Source organism: Condylura cristata, unplaced genomic scaffold, assembly GCF_000260355.1.
Source record: "Condylura cristata isolate star-nosed mole 26May11 unplaced genomic scaffold, ConCri1.0 scaffold00010, whole genome shotgun sequence".
NCBI lineage: Eukaryota > Metazoa > Chordata > Mammalia > Eulipotyphla > Talpidae > Condylura > Condylura cristata.
Window position 1 is genome coordinate 34,526,065 of NW_004567111.1, and position 17,005 is coordinate 34,543,069.

At 35.4% G+C, this 17,005-nt stretch overlaps 1 protein-coding gene across 2 annotated transcripts in view; it reads right to left on the minus strand.

The window, feature by feature from the left end:
* ELF1 (E74-like factor 1 (ets domain transcription factor)) overlaps positions 1-17,005 on the minus strand; it is an 82,491-nt gene that overhangs the window by 53,217 nt on the left and 12,269 nt on the right. Inside the window, exon 1 of one of the 2 annotated variants that reach the window (XM_012723281.1) lies at positions 7,719-7,779. The exons of the other annotated variant lie outside the window; for it this stretch is intronic. The gene's annotated coding sequence lies outside the window, so the exon portion shown is untranslated. Of the gene's footprint in view, positions 1-7,718; positions 7,780-17,005 lie in introns of those variants that run through there. 2 annotated transcript variants of the gene reach the window in all.

Genomic DNA, 17,005 nt, shown 5'->3' on the forward strand with positions numbered 1-17,005 from the left:
GATAGGAACTTGGAGAGGCACAAATAAATGGTGAAAGTGCTCTTTTAGAAGATTATCATATCAGAAAGAAGACTGACACATTTTTTCTCTTGGTTAAAAAAAGTTTTAAAAAGTATTGTTCTCTTGGCCCTCCCTGGTGGCGCAGCGGGTTAAAGCACAGCACTGAGAATCTGAAGCCACTTCAGTATGAGTTCGATTCCCGCCTGCCGCCTGCCCGGGAGGAGACCACATGGCGAGCCAGACCTCTCCTGACCCGCCCACTGCTCCCCTCAGCAGTGTACTTCGTCGATCTGCCTGTTCTGCTCCCCACTCTGTCTCTGGTGAAGCCTCTCACCGCCCCTGAGCCTCTGGCCTGTACCCCAGTTCTGTATGAATAAATAAATAAATCTTTAAATAAAAAAAAAAAAAGTATTGTTCTCTTAATCTCTATAGGCTACATAGAGCCTATCTGAAATAACCTAATTTATCTGCATTTACATATACTATATGCACATTTTATTATACTATAATGCATTTATATTTTTATTGAGATAACATTAGTTTAGAATACTATATAATACATTTTAAATGAAAGTAAATGATACCTATATAATTTCTAAGTAAATAAAGTTTGTTATGAATGTTTTGGTCACTGCTCTATTCCCAGTGTCAAGAATAATGCCTAATAGAAATTGCTGAATAAGTCATTGTAATAGATTACACAAAATGAGAAAAAAAATTAATAAAATAATTTAGGAAACCCCTGAACAACCCTGACATATAAGAATTTCTCACCTATTAAATTCTGTGACAAGAAAAAGACAAAACCTGCAAGCTGACCATAGACCTGAGACCTACAGGTGGTGGAGGGAGAAGTCAAAAAACAAGGGAAAGAAGAGCACAAAGGAATGTGATGATCGATTTTAGGTGCTATGGTGATGGGAGAACTACCGGGACTTCAGGAGTAGGAGAGATCTACTACTGCACAAAAACGAACAAAGAAGTAAGAAAATAAATGCCTTAAATAAATAAATAAATCCTGTGACAACTTCGTTTATTTGTTCTTTGTCCTTGCCACTACTTATGTACACAATGTGGAAAATATCTCAGAACAGAAAACAAGAGTCTGGATTAAAATCAATATTTTCTAGATATAGTCCTTTTTAAAGGGCTACACAACTCAAAATAGTAATAATAAGATGATGATGTATATTTTCTTTTGCTTTTTAAGTTAATAACAGTTTACAACATTGTATAAGTCTATGGGATGTAGTTTCACACCTCATAAAATGTATATACCACACCACACCCACAATCAAATTTCTAGTTACTATTCACCAACATCTAATCAATAGCATCTCCCAGTTTCTCATGTCCCACCACCTTTCCTCTCTGGTAACTACTACTCTGTTGTCAGAATCTAAGGGGTATCTTCAGATTTATTTTGCTTGTTCATTTATTTTGTTTCTTTAAATTTTTGCTTTTTAATACCAATTCTTATTTACATAAAGATCCTGTATCATGTCCATAACAAATAAATCAATAAAGATGTAAGAATTGCTATCATTGTAAGCAATAATTTTAAAGAAGCAAGAAGAGATATATCAGAAGGCAAGATAAAACACTGATTGTGTCAATAAATCTGGCTAGCGTCAAAATTCTAGTTTGGGGTATTAGTTACTTAAACAATTAACATTAATTAAAACTGTATCAATTGTGTTAAATGAATCCTCTGTTCTGAAATGTTTTGAAAAATATTTGAATGTGGGATAATTCAAAAGACTAAATTAGCAAATTACAGGTTTGACTTGTTAATGGATCTCAATTAGAATTATCATTCATCCATCAAAAGTATGCCTGCAATTATTTTGTTTAGTTATATAGGACAGATACACAGTCTTAGATAACTTAATTCTTAATCTAGCCAATTCCCATCACTGAAATATTAACATTTTTAACTGATGTAGCACTTACTTCCTTTTTAAAAATAAATTTCTACTCCCCATCAAAGTAAACACTATTTCTCATTCATTTATAAATATGGGTAAAAGTAAACTACCCCTTCTATGGTGTATCTTAGTATAAAAAGTTTCAGCCAAAAAGGAAAAATTGATACCCATCAGTCAGCTTTGTGTTAACATTTTACATAATTTCTGTCAAAATTCTTAAAGGGGGGAGAAAGCTACTATTATTTAAATCTCCTCTATATCTCATTCCAATCTCATTTTTTGTTTCTCTATTCAACTGATGTCATCCATGTGTAAATATGTTTATGCCTTTACAAGGTATGTCTTAATAATACTATCATTTTGTGTATATAATTAGGACTATATTGTATCTCTTCTATTAAACATTAGTTTTTATTTAAAAATGTATTTGAAAGAATTAAACTATAGTTAATCAATGACAAGTATACCAAAATATTTAGAATTTTGCCCACTAAGGGAATATACATAATAATATGTTGAATGAACTGGCAGGCCCTGTTCCTAGGAACTCTAAATTATCAAAATAAAATTCTAAATTATCTTAACTGTCCATTTTCTACATATTCTCTGTAAATTCTTTACCTACCTCAGTGTGATGATACTGCCCTAGAGCTCTGTTGTACATATATCTCAGAAACTGTGCAGGAATGGTCCCAAATTGGAAGTAATATAACCCATCAATAAAAAACAAAACAAACAAAAAAACAAATACAGATGATGGAATACTATCCTGCAATTAAGATTAATTATAATAGTTCTCATAGAGTTGAATGAAAGCAAGTAATCAGAAGATATATATGGCATGATACCACTTACATAAAGTTCAGAGGGATAAAACTATACAGGTCCAAACGTGAAAATAGCATTTTTTTAAAGATTTATTTATTTATGCATACAGAACTGGGGCACAGGCCAGAGGTGAAGGGGCAGTAAGAGGATTCCCCAAAAACAGAGTGGGGAACAGAACAGGCAGACTAACTCAATTAAAGTACACTGCTGAGGAGAGCACCGGGCAAGATAGGAGAGGTCTGCTATGCCATAGGGTCACCTCCCTGGTTGGTGATCAAACTTGTGCTGAAGCAGCTGCAACTAGCTTCATAGGATAGCACTTATTTCTAAAGAGATAAAAACATGAGCAGAAGTGGGGGACTTCTAACATAATGGCCATTCTTAACCTAGATTGCCATGACATGGCAAACACTTTGCAATAACACTTCAACTCTTTTATATTAACATTAAATTGTACTTAAACATCAAATTTTAAACAATGTATATACATCACTTTTGTAACTTTTTAATATAAAAATTATTAAATCAATCTTCACACAAACTTTAGAAAGCATTCATACTGCTCATGACTTTTTATATTGTCAATAAATCCCAGATTACTACTCAGCAATTAAGATTTCTGAATTCAATAGGAGTATGAGAATCAAAATGAAAAGAAGTTGAGGGTGAGTTTTCTTATGGTGTTGATTCAGATATTTGTAACTGAAAGGTGTTGCACATTAATCTGTATATAACCAAAGTTCAACCGCATAATTTCCCCTTCTCAACCAACAAAGCAAAGAGCTCATGTTATATTTTTCATAAAGGGTGGGGTACCCTAACACTTGTAATATGGATCAACAGTTACTTCTACTACAGCATCCAGACCAAAGACAGAGATGACAAGACATACTAGAAATGACTACCTCCCCAAAAAAACTATATAAAGCAGCTCTTAAGCAAAGGAGCAAAATATTCTGACCAACTGGTGGAAGCAATGAGTATTTTCAGACAATTCAACTCTGGGATTCTTCTTTCCATTCCTACAAGAGCCTGCGAACACCTGTACCCCCATTAGATGGAATGGGATGTAGGCAAACATAAATACACAGTGAAGCAGATAAATAAATGTCCAAAGAAATTTCAAAACTCACTAAGCATCACATGGTAAAAGAGAAAAAAAACAGGCTCCCACCCAGACATAATTTATAAGTAACAATAGTATGTTTCTCAGGAGAGAATAATTTCTGGACTGTAAATGCTACCGTAAGTCAGGAAGGGAATACTTTCCTACTCAAGGATACAGAAATGAAGAGAGACACAATGAAGCAAGAAATGGAACTAAAAAAAAAAAAAATTGAACTAACAATGGGAGAGTGATGATCACTAAGAGATAAAAAGTAAGCTAATTACATTTGAAAGCAAAAAAAATAGTTTAATTATATATTGTTGTCAACATGGCAGTATGTTGGGGAGGGGAAAGAGAAAAGCAGAATTAGAGAAAAGAGGGAGAGGAGTCCTTACAAAGTTGAAAGATAGCACAGCAAAAGTTGTAATAAAGAAAGCAATGACCAGTAGGCAGAAAAATAAATAAATTCTAACATTTATAATAAATTACTCTAATCACTTGCCTTATTAAAGGCTGTGTGCTTCAAAGTATCATTTTGCTTGAAAATTCAATTATTAAAATGCTATATAGCAAGTTAACTGTTCTTCACAGTTCTTTAAACAAATCTCCTTTTCTGAAAGTGTGGTCTATAAGTAATTGCATCACGATCTTACAAGGCATTTATTACAAATGCAGACAGATAAACCCTAGGCCTACGAGTCAGAGCCTGAGTTGAAGTCAGGTGATGCTATTACACCACAGGCTGGCAATTACTACTTTAAAGGTATACTACCAGCTAGGTGTTACTTCTTTTTCTTTGAATGGCTACAATGGGCAGGCACCAGAACTTAAGAGGAGGGCCTTGTAAAGAATTGCCACCCCAAACTTTAGCAGGACTTGCCCCACTGAGTAGCCAAGCACTAATGCAGCAAATAATAATGGTCTGCTCATATGAGTATGGTACCTTTGTCAATGGTTGAAAACCAGAGAAATAGAATAAAACATTTCTGATTTCAAATAGCTTTCAATCTTATCTTTATTCGTGAAAACACTAATCTTAACCTAGGTAGATGCTATTCATTCTTCCATACTCTCTATTCCTAAAGATCCATAAACTTTCCACCTTGTTTTAAACCTTAGTCAACTTTCACCTGTAGGTAAACAGTATGAACAAAATTTAACTCCTCTGTGATTTGATTCCATTCTTTACTTATTTTATCTGTATTACCAAGACCTGTTACCTCAATAAGATCCATGTTTTCTAGACTTCTATGCCACTTATTGCTTAGGACAACACTGACTACACTGTAGAAGATCTGATATTAAATTGGATTAGGAGGCAGAAATGTATGAGAGTCACACTAATAGACATGGTAAATTTTTAAGAACCTAAATTTCTGACCTAAAGAATGCCACCAAACCAATTAAAAGCACATCAAAAATTAATAAGGATTTCATATTTCCCAGAAGATTATAAAAGTAAAATGAAATTTCAAAGATGAGAAGGGATGAGATTATTAATTATGGGAAAGTCAAGATCAGCCTAATGTTCAAGTTTTAGAGACCTCTAACTGTAAATTGATACACAAAGTTTCCCCCTCTAACACACACATTTTAATACAAGGCATCACATTAAATAGTATCTGCCCTCCTGAGAAGTAGCAGGCAAAATTAAAGCAGAAATAAGTCTCTTTGTATCTACAAGTTCTAAGTAAGTTTCCAACTCTCCCAGGCTCATCTTCAGCAATGCCACAAAAAATACTTCAACTATGAAAAAATTCTAATAGTGAAAAAAGGCTTTTTGTAAAAATCAAGTAAACACATGGTTTATATACCACATGATTAAAAAAAAATAGTTTGGAAGCATTTTCAAAATCATTGGCTAATTATTTTAGCTGCATTTTATCACCAATCCATTTTATTAAAATTTCATTTACTTTTAAGGAAATACAGACATTTTCAAACAAAGCATCACTTGTTAGTGTGGAGAGCATGAACATCTCCAGGCTGGAAGTCCTGCCATTAAGCACTGTAAAACCTTGGCCACTCCCAGAATCTCTTTGCATTGTGTTTGTTTTCTTTTTTCTACAAAAATGAGGGAATTGGAAGATCCTTTATATCAGCACTAAAGTTCTTTAAATTGGTAATTCAATGTTTAATTCTGATGATTTAGTTTAAACTTGTAGTCACCCTTATGAAAGGAAAAGACAAGGGGACTACAGAATAAATCTTACTGGCCCTCTCTTTCCTTCACAGTTTCCCATGCCCCCGCCTCCGCCTCCCCCTCCCCCTCAAACTCCCTTCTCCTTAAAGTCCTACCACAGTCCACAGTCTCCCTCACAAGATGCAAACCTGGGACATAAGATACTGCACCAGTATCTTACTTTAAGAATCTAAACTCTTCTACCTCTCTTTAAGAAACAAAATCTTAATTAATTTTATGTGTGTCCTTGATTCCCTCTTATGGGTCACTGGTCTTTAAAAACTTACAAAAAGGGAAAAAGAATTTCATTAGTTTTTCATACAGACCAGGCAAGACATAAATACAGCCTCAGCTTACTCAAAGGCTGACTAAAACAGCAAAATGCAAACAAAGATGATAGAAAACAGCTCAGAGCAAGATTGGTAAAATGTCTGCTGTGCCTTTCTGGTAAAGACCGCAAATTGAGACTGTTAATGTCAACAACCCTTTCAAGGAGTAAGAAATAATAACTGACTGCCTTTCTATCTTTCCTTTCATCTGACAGGTCTTCAAGCACTTAGGAAGTTACTAACAGTAAATTCTCAAAGAACCAAATATCATGATAGACACTAATAAATGACTTGGGAAGGTTATTCCTAAAACTTTATTTGTAATTATTAAGTACTTGAATTTTACTTTCAGATTTTAACTTCAGAGATAAGTTTCCTAAGTAAAATATTGTATCATCCAGCTTCTCAGAGTACCTAGAACTTCAAGGTACACCAGAAAGTATACTTGCCAAAACTTAAAATTTCAATGACGACATATATTTCAGGAACAGTGAGCAATCTTTTCTTTCACAAAAGGATTAACTTTTATTTCTCAATTCAAAAACAAACAAATTTTAAGAACAGTACTATGGAAGGAAGGACAGTATTCTTTACTTTTCCTTTTGACACAAAATTGAAATACTACATATTTCCTTAGACGCTACTCACGCTTCCACGGTGGTTACTTAGAACAAGTTTTAGAGTAAATTATAAAACTTTTTTTTCCTTAAGAGTGAATGAGTCATTTTAGTCTTTCTTCCCCTTTAGTTAATAATCACTTTTACTTATTATCTAAAATGATCACTCGTTTACTGAAAACTTTTATTTAGTTTTCATAACGTAAGTGTTAAGTTTTGTAATTTCATTACAAAAGGATAGAACAGTCAATGAGTAACACCTATCACTGAGTTGTGCCAAAACTTTCCCTTAACAAAAATCCCTAAACAAAGTCATTGTCTCTAGATTTTTTTCTTGACATTCTTATCACACATGAACAGTAGCTTACATTTTTCTAAATTCTTGATTACCCTCTATAAACACAACTCGACTTTTTTAAAATAAATTTGGCCTAGCTTGCTTTGTGCTACAAAAAAGAAAAAGCTTCTTTATTTTCAAGTCATACAGAAGGGGGTAAAAAAACAAAAAAAAAAAAAAACCGCTTTACCAAGATCTCAACCTTTCCAAAATTTGAATGCTTTGTTTCCCCCATTAGTTAAATGCAATCAGGCATGTGACTGACTACTCACATTTTTTCAGAGTTAAAGAACACTTTTCAGCCATGTTCTTCGACAGGTAAGAACCACCCTCCGATTATCAGGTCAGAAAACAGTCAGAAGGAAGCAGACAAAATCATAACAAGTTACCTTCAAATAGTCTTTCTCTTTAGATACTGTCCTTTGGGCTTGAAAATTAAAAGCAACCCGGCAAGTTTTATGCTGTTAAAATGGCTCCTGTAGATTGGGGAAGTGGTGTCTGTGCTTCAGCTTATGAGTCATACATGAAACTAAGTGTTTCTAAGGGAGGCACGCCCATGTTGCTGTGGACCCAATTACTCTGCTAGGTCAAACATGCAAATGTACAGGTAAAAAAAAAACGGTGGAACGGGGAGAGCATAGAAAAAGGAAGGAGGCTGAGCTAAGGAGCATGATCTACTTTTATTAAACCATTACTCAGCTCATGTTAATTATCATAATTTTAAATTAACAATAAAATAGAATCAGAATCTTCAAGGAAATAAAAAAAACTGTATGCTATTAAAAAAACTGAAATCTTAATTTTAAAAAGTTATTTTAATATGTCAAGTGAGTAAACCTATGAAAGAAAAAAGTATGGGAGGGAGTGGAAGACAGTGAACTTTCCGGATTTTAGTATAACAATGACCTGGTGAGCCTAACCTGGCTACTCATTAACCCTCATATGAAAGGGGTATATTGCTATGTAATCTGGGAAAGCTAGCAAACTGTAATACCACATGCAAATTTGTAAGTTCTCTAAACAGATAAAATCCACAAGAAAATTCAAAGGTCAGTGGAGAAATGTGTGAATTAACACATAGTTAGAAAAGAACTGAAGTTCAATACTGTAAGATGATTTTAAACAGAACTGAGGATTTGATAAAACCTCATTTAAAACAACTTTATCAGTGCCCTCATAGTTTATAATGCAACTAACTTCCAACTGACAAACTTTTCCTTTCAAGAAAATCTTACACAAATCAAAGCTTACTGTAGGTTGAGCACACTGCTTAAAAGCATAAAAGTACCAACAGAAGATGTGGTCAGTTAAGATTAATTTTCCAAGTCGCTTTATATGTGACAAGATGCCCAAGTAGTTCAAATAGTACTGCAACTACTTTTCCTGTCCCTCCCTGAATGAATATTAAATTATTCTAAGAGTATGAACTGATTAAAATGGCCTGCAAACATGTAACACTTCCAGAACACTTTAAATGATGAAGCGCATGTCACTAGCTAACCATCTTAATATTTTACAGAAAGAAAAGGGAAGATTTAGCAAAGTTTTCTCTTTCAACTACCTGGAAGTGATTATTTTGCCTTTGTAGAGGTGCACAGGAGAAGAAAGCTGTCATTGGCTTAGAAAGTTAAATACTACAAAACTGGTACTTAATATGTATAAAGGAGATTCACAACTATTTATTCTAGCTCACTGAATACTATTTATCTTTCTACTAAAATTAATTTAAAATGTGCTAAAAATAAAAACCTCGTGTTTTCTATTACCAAATGTCTTATTTAGTTGCTCTATTTCCTTTATTGAGAAGGATTATTTAGAACCTAAACCCAAGAAGAAAAATGTCCTTTGAGCACACGTTCACAGGAGATGTTTACTGAAAAACCCCAAGTTGTTTCTCAGATATGAAATTTAGATTCTTTTGGCTAACTATAAACAGAAATTATAAGGAATGAAAGAAGGAACAGTAGAAGGATAGTATCAGAACAAACAAGTGACAGAACTGATAAAACTGACAAATTATAAAACTATAAATAAATATAACTTAAAAGTACTGGAATCTAGGGCCTCCCTGGTGGCACATGGGTTAAAGACACAGAACTATCAAGCTATCACCAGCCCCTGAAGCAAGAGTCCCCAGCAAGGGAGCTAATCCACCTGCCCAGCAGACCTCTCATGTCTCACTCACTGCTCCCCTCATCAGTGTATTTCAGTAGATCTTTCTGTTCTGCTCCCCACTCTGGCTCTGGTGAATCCTCTAATTCTCCCCAACTCCCACACCTCTGCCTTACACCCCAATACTTGTATGCATAAATAAATAAATCTTTTTTTTTTAAGTTCTGGAATCTAAAGTTATCTTACAAAATTTTATACACTCCTAAAGTATATCACCACACTGTAAGTACATCCAAATGAATGTTATGATAAAGGTTTTTAAAACACAAATTAAGAATGTGAAATTCTTCCAGAATATTGATACATAAAAGGTGTCCCCTACCAGGATAATCTATTTACATTCACCTCATAACTTGATAATGTTAGATATTTGGAATGTAATTTAAAAGAAGAACCTTTTTGTCTACATTTGATTGTAAAAATAATTACTCCTCTTCAACAAAAAACAAGTATCTTAGTTTGTTCCTAAAGAGCTGATTCCAGATTTGCTATTATAATACACTGCCAATCTGCTCAGAGGTGTCCCTATTAGTATTATTTTGTCACCTCTAGGTACTGGATCCTAGGTCAGTTTGCAGGCCTAAGAAATTAATCTCCACAGGAAAAAAAAAAAAAAAACATTTCACACAAAGGTTGGAGAGTCAGTCTACTTGCATTCATATCCCAGTTTTGCTGCCTATTAGCTATGTTACCTTGTGTGATATATTTAACAGTCTGTGCCTTAACTTTTTTTTTCACGTTTCATTTATTTGTACATACAAAAGCTGGGATAAAGACCATACGTGCAGAGGGTGAGAGGATTCACCAGAGACAGTGTGGGGAGCACAGGCAGATCCACTGAAATACACTGCTGAGGGGCACAGCGGGCAAGACAGCAGAGGTCTGCCACACCTGTGGGTCACCTCTCTGGCCAGGAATCGAACTCGTGCTGCAGTGGCTATGGAGAGCTTCATAGTCCTGTGCTTTAACCCTTTGGGCCACTAGGGAGGGCCCTGCCTTAACTTCTTTATTTGTATTTTAGTATCCACCACAAAGGATTATTATGAGAATTAAAGTTTTTCCATGTACTACATTACTCCAAATACACAATGAACACTCACAACTCAAAAATAAGAAACACACTTTTTGAAATGGTCAAATGATTTGAAAACATACTTCACCGGAGAGTCAGAAAGCAAACAGGACCAAAAGATCTCAACATCTTTACTCAATAGGGAAATGAAACCTACTCGTAATTACACTCTATACCACTGAAATAACTTTAAATTTTTTTTAGCAATATCAAGTGTTGATTAGATATGGAGTAAATACAACAATTGACATTGTGGGAACATAAAATGAATGGTTCAGCCTATTTGAAGAACAGTTAATAGTATCTTAAAAAGTTAAACATACACATCATACAACTTAGCAGTTCCACTCAGATCTTTACTCCGGAGAAGTGAAGGTCTATAAAAGAACTCTCCACAGTGATAGTAGTTTTGTTTATAGAAAACCAAATGTCCATCAGCATTAGGTATGTCCATATAATGGAATGTTACACAGCAATAAAAAGGTGTTAACTTTTCATATATGCTACAACATGGATGTATCTTAGAGCATTAGGCTGGGTGAAGTAAGACAAACTCAAAACTATACTGTATGATTTAATCTGTATGATGGTCTGGAAAAGGTAAAACAGGATAGAAATCATATCAGTTATTGTCAGGAGCTGAAAGTGGTAAGAGGATTGACAAGAAAGGAAAACAAGGAACTATGAAATTTTTTTTTTTTAAGATTTATTTATTTGTACATACAGAACTGGGGTACAGGCCAGAGGCTCAGGGGCGGTGAGAGGCTTCACCAGAGGCAGAGTGGGGAGCAGAACAGGCAGATCGACGAAGTACACTGCTGAGGGGAGCAGCGGGCGGGTCAGGAGAGGTCTGCCTCGCCATGTGGTCTCCTCCGGAGCAGGCGGGAATCGAACTCATGCGGAAGCAGCTTTAGATTCTCAGTGCAGTGCTTTAACCCGCTGCGCCACCAGGGAGGTCCCAGAAACTATGAAATTATTTTATATGGTGATTGTGTTACTGTTATTTGATCTGTTTCTGTCTTCAAAAATCACAGAAATGCACAAGTAACTAGGATAAACTGCACTAGTTATTAAAATATATCTCAATAAACTTGTCTTAAAAAGAAATCCAGTTCATATGCATAAAATGCTTAGCAAGGTACTCAGCACTTAATAAATACTCCATAAGCAATAATTGGTGTTATGCTTTATAGAAGCAGTAAGCACCAACTATTCGAGGCTGACAAACTTTAATACATCTCTAAACTTGTATGTATATAAAGGTAGCATCGTAGCTTTATTAGGCAAATATAATGTACCAAGGATGTGCTGCTTTCTAAAATTGTTATAGATATCAAGTCATTCTAAATCTTAATATAAAGCCACTATGGGTGCTTGGGGGTATGTTACAACATTTACATTTGAACTATTAGCAGAGAAAGACTAGTTGCCTTGAGAATCAATTAAAAATTAGACATTGTTTATTTGTCTACAATAAAGTTTATAAGAAGAATTTATTGTGTAAGCTAGGATCTACTTCTTTCCTTTTACTCTCACCTCTCTCCTTGAATCCAAACTTGAAAAATTCTAGCACATGAAAATACACAGGCTATTATTTTTTCTAATTTTCATATCAAGGAAACATAGGCTAAAAAAAAAAGGCTTGATTTGAATTTGTCTTCTAGACCAAGAGCTAACATGGTATCACTACCAGAGATGGAAGAAGAAAATATCAAACCATGAAAATAAATGACTAAAATCCATATTTTCTACTATTCAAATAGATAAAAATAAAACATGGAAGACTGAGGTTCAGCATTATAAATCTTTCATTGCAACAATTTTGTTGATGTTAACACCTCTCAAAGTGTAGTCACAGGTTTTGATCATTGTGTAGTATTCCAAATGTAAGCTTAAATCAAATATAAAGTATAGCTAAATCTCCATTATCTTTGACTAGTTTTGTTAAACCAAGTCCGCCTTTCCGCTTCTGCAAATTTCTAGGACCCATCCAGAGGGTGCATCCTCTAGACAAGTGTCTGGTTTAAGAGATAACAAAGACAAAAGGACCACTGTCTTGCCTGTGTCTGCTCACTACTGTATTCCCATCACACTAAGCAGTGCCCAGCACAGAGAAATTCAGAGACACGAATAAATAACTTCTAGAACAGTTCATTGAGAGAAATTCTAACTTATCAGGATTTTACTACACACTTAAATAGTTTTAAAAGACATGATGTGGCCCACAATTTGATATAGCTAAATTCAAGTAATTAATGGTGTTAGAAGAGTGTATTGTCAAAATTGTTTTGGGTATTATTTTTTCCTCTTGTTAAAAAAATAAACAAGAATTACTGTACAAATTTGTACATAGAATTAAGATGTTGTCAGTAAATATGCTGACTGCAATCTCAAGTTACTTGATATGATGTCTCAAATTACAATTTGTATTCACTATTAAAGTGAATATCATATATTGTATTCAATATGGTATCTTTTATTTTAGTGGTATCTTTTGTTTAGCTATGTATAATCAGAAACACACCCCTAAATTTCCTAGAGGAATTTTTCTGGAAGACATAGATGCCTACTTCTAGAAAACAGATTCAGTAGGATGGGTACAACTCAAGATTTATGAGATCTACTTTTCTGCTGCTATCTACTTTCTACTTTTCTATGCTAGGGCAACTAATATAGTTAGTGCTCTTCATACAACAGCCACTTAAAAAGATACTTGTTACCATTCATTATACTTACCATTCATTAGTCCCTAAATGGGGAGAGGAAATTCCCAATTTTTAAATACTGAATTTAAACTGAAACCTTAGATCCTCCATTGTTACTCTTCTGGTATCAGTTTCATCTCAGAGAAAATAATATTATATCACCCTACCTTACTCTTTTCCTACTACCAACTACCTACTTTCAAATCACCTTCCACTCCATCAGAGAAAAGTTTGTAAAGAACAACTATGACAGGGCCCTTCCTGGTGGCGCAGCGGGTTAAAGCACAGCAGCACTAAGAAGCTAAAGCCACTTCAGCAAGAGTTCAATCCCCGCCCCCAGAGGTGACCACATGGCGAGGCAGACCTCTCCTGACCCGCCCGCTGCTCTCCTCAGCAGTGTACTTCATCAATCTGCCTGTTCTCCCCACTGTCTCTGGTGAATCCTCTCACTGCCCCTACACCTCTGGCCTGTACCCCAGTTCTGTATGCACAAATAAATCTTTAAAAAAAAGAGTAACTGTGACAGCTGAAAAAAAAAAGTGATACCCAAGAGGCAAAACAAAAAGATGGATTAAAGAGTCTGACTCAGTTGACCCACTTACATGCAGTCCTATCTCCTCCTTTGCTAAATCTCTTTCCCTGTCTCTCTGCTTTTCCCCCCTTCACTCTCCTCAATTCCCTCCCTTTTCCTTCTCTCTCCCTCTTATCCACTTCTTACTCTTTATTGAAACTTTGTGTTGTAGCATTCCTTTTTGTCTGACTTCATTGGCTTGGAGGACACGTAGCTCATTAACATCCCTAGCCTCTGCGCTAGTATGCCTCCGAAGCATCCTTCAGTTTCATCAAATACCTACTCTGCAAGAAGGCTTCCTCAACAGCCCCACTAAATTATCATCGTTAGGCTTTAGCATGACTTTGAAAGGGATCCTAGAGATCATCTAGTCATTCTACTACTTTTACAATGTTTGTGTTAAGCATCTCCATTCTTAAGGAACCTTGATACTGTAAACATTTAAGACTTTTTTGCTATTTTAAGAAAGCCTAAAACACTGACCCAATCCAACCTTATTTTATAAACAGGAATGCATGCGATGTTTCTCCTTCACTAAGGCTCAGATCTACTCACTTCAGTTCCTGGGGTCCTCTTCCAGCCTTCTGAGGCTTGCTCAGCCAGACTGAAAGAGCTGCACTTCCACACGCCTGACCCCCTGGCTTTTTTCTCCCTTACTTCCATTACTAAGAGCTCCTATTTTCTGCTCTTCTCTTCTTTAAAAAAAAAAAAAAAAAAAAATACTCAGGAAATACCTGATAAACTCACTGGCAGGTTACAACAGATTGGTAATAGGTTAAAAATGGGAAAAACCAGGACCCCCCTGGTGGCACAGTGGGTTAGGGCGCAGAACTGCAAGTTAGCCACAGCTATTTCAGTGCCACTTCAGTGCCATTTCAGTGCCAGTTCGATCCCCAGCCCTGGAGGTGACCCACATGGCACAAAAGACCTCTCCTGTCTCAACCGCTGCTCCCTTCAGCAGTGTATTTTGTTAATCTGCCTATTTTAACCCCCCACGCTGTCTCTGGTGAATCTTCTCACCACCCCTGCACCTCAGCCTGTAACCTAGTTCTGTATACATAAGTAAAATAAATCTTTTTTTAAAATGGGAAAATATTTTTAAAAAAAGGAAAAGGAAGACTAGACAGAAAAGTGATTAGATTACTGTCTAGTTAAGGACTAATTGAGCTACTACTCCTAGTCACTCATTTATTTTACAAATATTTACTGAACACACTTACTGGGCAGTAACAAGTGTCAGGTACTGTTCTAGGCCACCCCTATGTGACACAATGTAGAAAGATGATCCCCATCCCCATGATGCTTACATTCCAGCATGGGAAAGATAAACATTATGAGTTAAACATATAGCATGTTAATTATAAATAAAAGATATATATAAAATATTAGTGATAAGACAAAGAAGAATAGCATAGAGAAAATCATGGACATTTTAGACAGACCTGCTAGGGTAGACTCAAGTTTGTTAGGTCACATTTGAATAAAGATCTCTGTGCAGAGACTGACAGAGAGTTTGCCTGATATGTTTAAGGAAAACAAGGAAGCTAGTGGAGTTTGAGCTAGAAAAAAGGGAGGAGAATAACAGGAGGAAGAGGGTGAGATAAAACCAGAGAGCCTCTTTGTTTATGGGCTTTAAATGTAGTTCTCAATAGATGAGTCACAAGATTGTTGCTCTGTTTAAAACAGACTGCAAAAGAGCAAGAATGGAAGAAAGGAGAAGCTAATACAACCTACCCAGAAAAGATAAGGAGACACAGACAAAGGAGGCAGCAGCAGAAGATACAATTAAGGGTGTGTTCCTAAGGAATGGTGAATGAAAGTTTTGAGTAAAATGAAAGTGGGTTGTGGGAGAAAGAAAGTCCTTGAAATACCATTTTTTGGCAAAGGGAAGAGTGTAATTGACAAAATTGATATAGGAAAGACCACAGATGGCAATGGTTTAGAGTAGGGTGCTGGGGAAGGGGAGTGGGAAATAGCAGGAGTTTAGTTTTAAGCACTTTAAATTTACAAATTTGGGATCACTTAATTTGTAATTTATATTACATATTATACATGTAATTTATATTACTATTTTAATATATGAAATGCACATGTTATTAAAGCTATAGACAGAATTAGGCCTTAGACAGAAAAGATAACTGAGAGACTCTTGGGTTACTCTTACAGTAACCCAAGGAGAGAGACTAGGAGGAGAGAGACTAGGGAGAACTAGAAAAGATAACCAAAATGGAGACCTAGCAATGCAGCATAAAAACAAGGCAATAAGAGGGAGTACCATGGCTCTTAGAATAAAGACAGGGAGGGAACAAGTATGAAAAGCAGTTATTTTTTCCAGTATTTACACTGAACACACATCTATCACTTTACCATGAGAGGGGTGGTAGAGAAAGACCAAGTTAATTTCATACTAAAAACAAAAAATCCTTACCACTATCCTAATCATACAGATAAAAATTTTGAAAATATTTCCTTGGTAAGTGCTTGGCATACTTTGTTTCACTAAATTCCCATGACAGTGCTATTAAAAGCATCCAGATGACTTCAAAGTAGATCAGTCTTGATGCAATAATTCTCCATAGAGCAGATGCATGAGAATCATCTAAAGTCAGAAAGGTCCGTGTGAGCTAGCATGCACTGTGCACTTCCAGGTCTTGTATCTAAGGATTAGTAGGTTCTAATGCACACAGTGGTTTCCATTTTTTTGCCTGGATGACCAGAGTTAGCATAGCACAGCACAGCATACCATTGCAGACAGACCTTTGTATCCCAATAGCACTGACTGCACCTCTGTGTACACAGTACCAGAGTACCTTATCTAGATTTAGGCAGCAGAAGGTCATGTCTGTATTAAATAGATCCTATTTAGGAGAGCAACAAATTGTGTAGTATGTTTTTCTAATATATCATAGATCTAAGGAAGTTTTTTTCCTTAGAAATCTAAATTAAAAACTCATGTTTTCCCCTAAAAAATTCCACATCCCAACTGTCACATACATTCCAATTCCATTTACCATTCTTTTCACTCCATTTACAGTCAAATACACTCAAAGACTTATCTATACTCCATTACTTCATTTCCAATTCATTCTTTGATTCCCTCTAATCTAATCTAATACAGCTCCTATTATACTGCTAAATCTGTTCTAACTGAAGTTG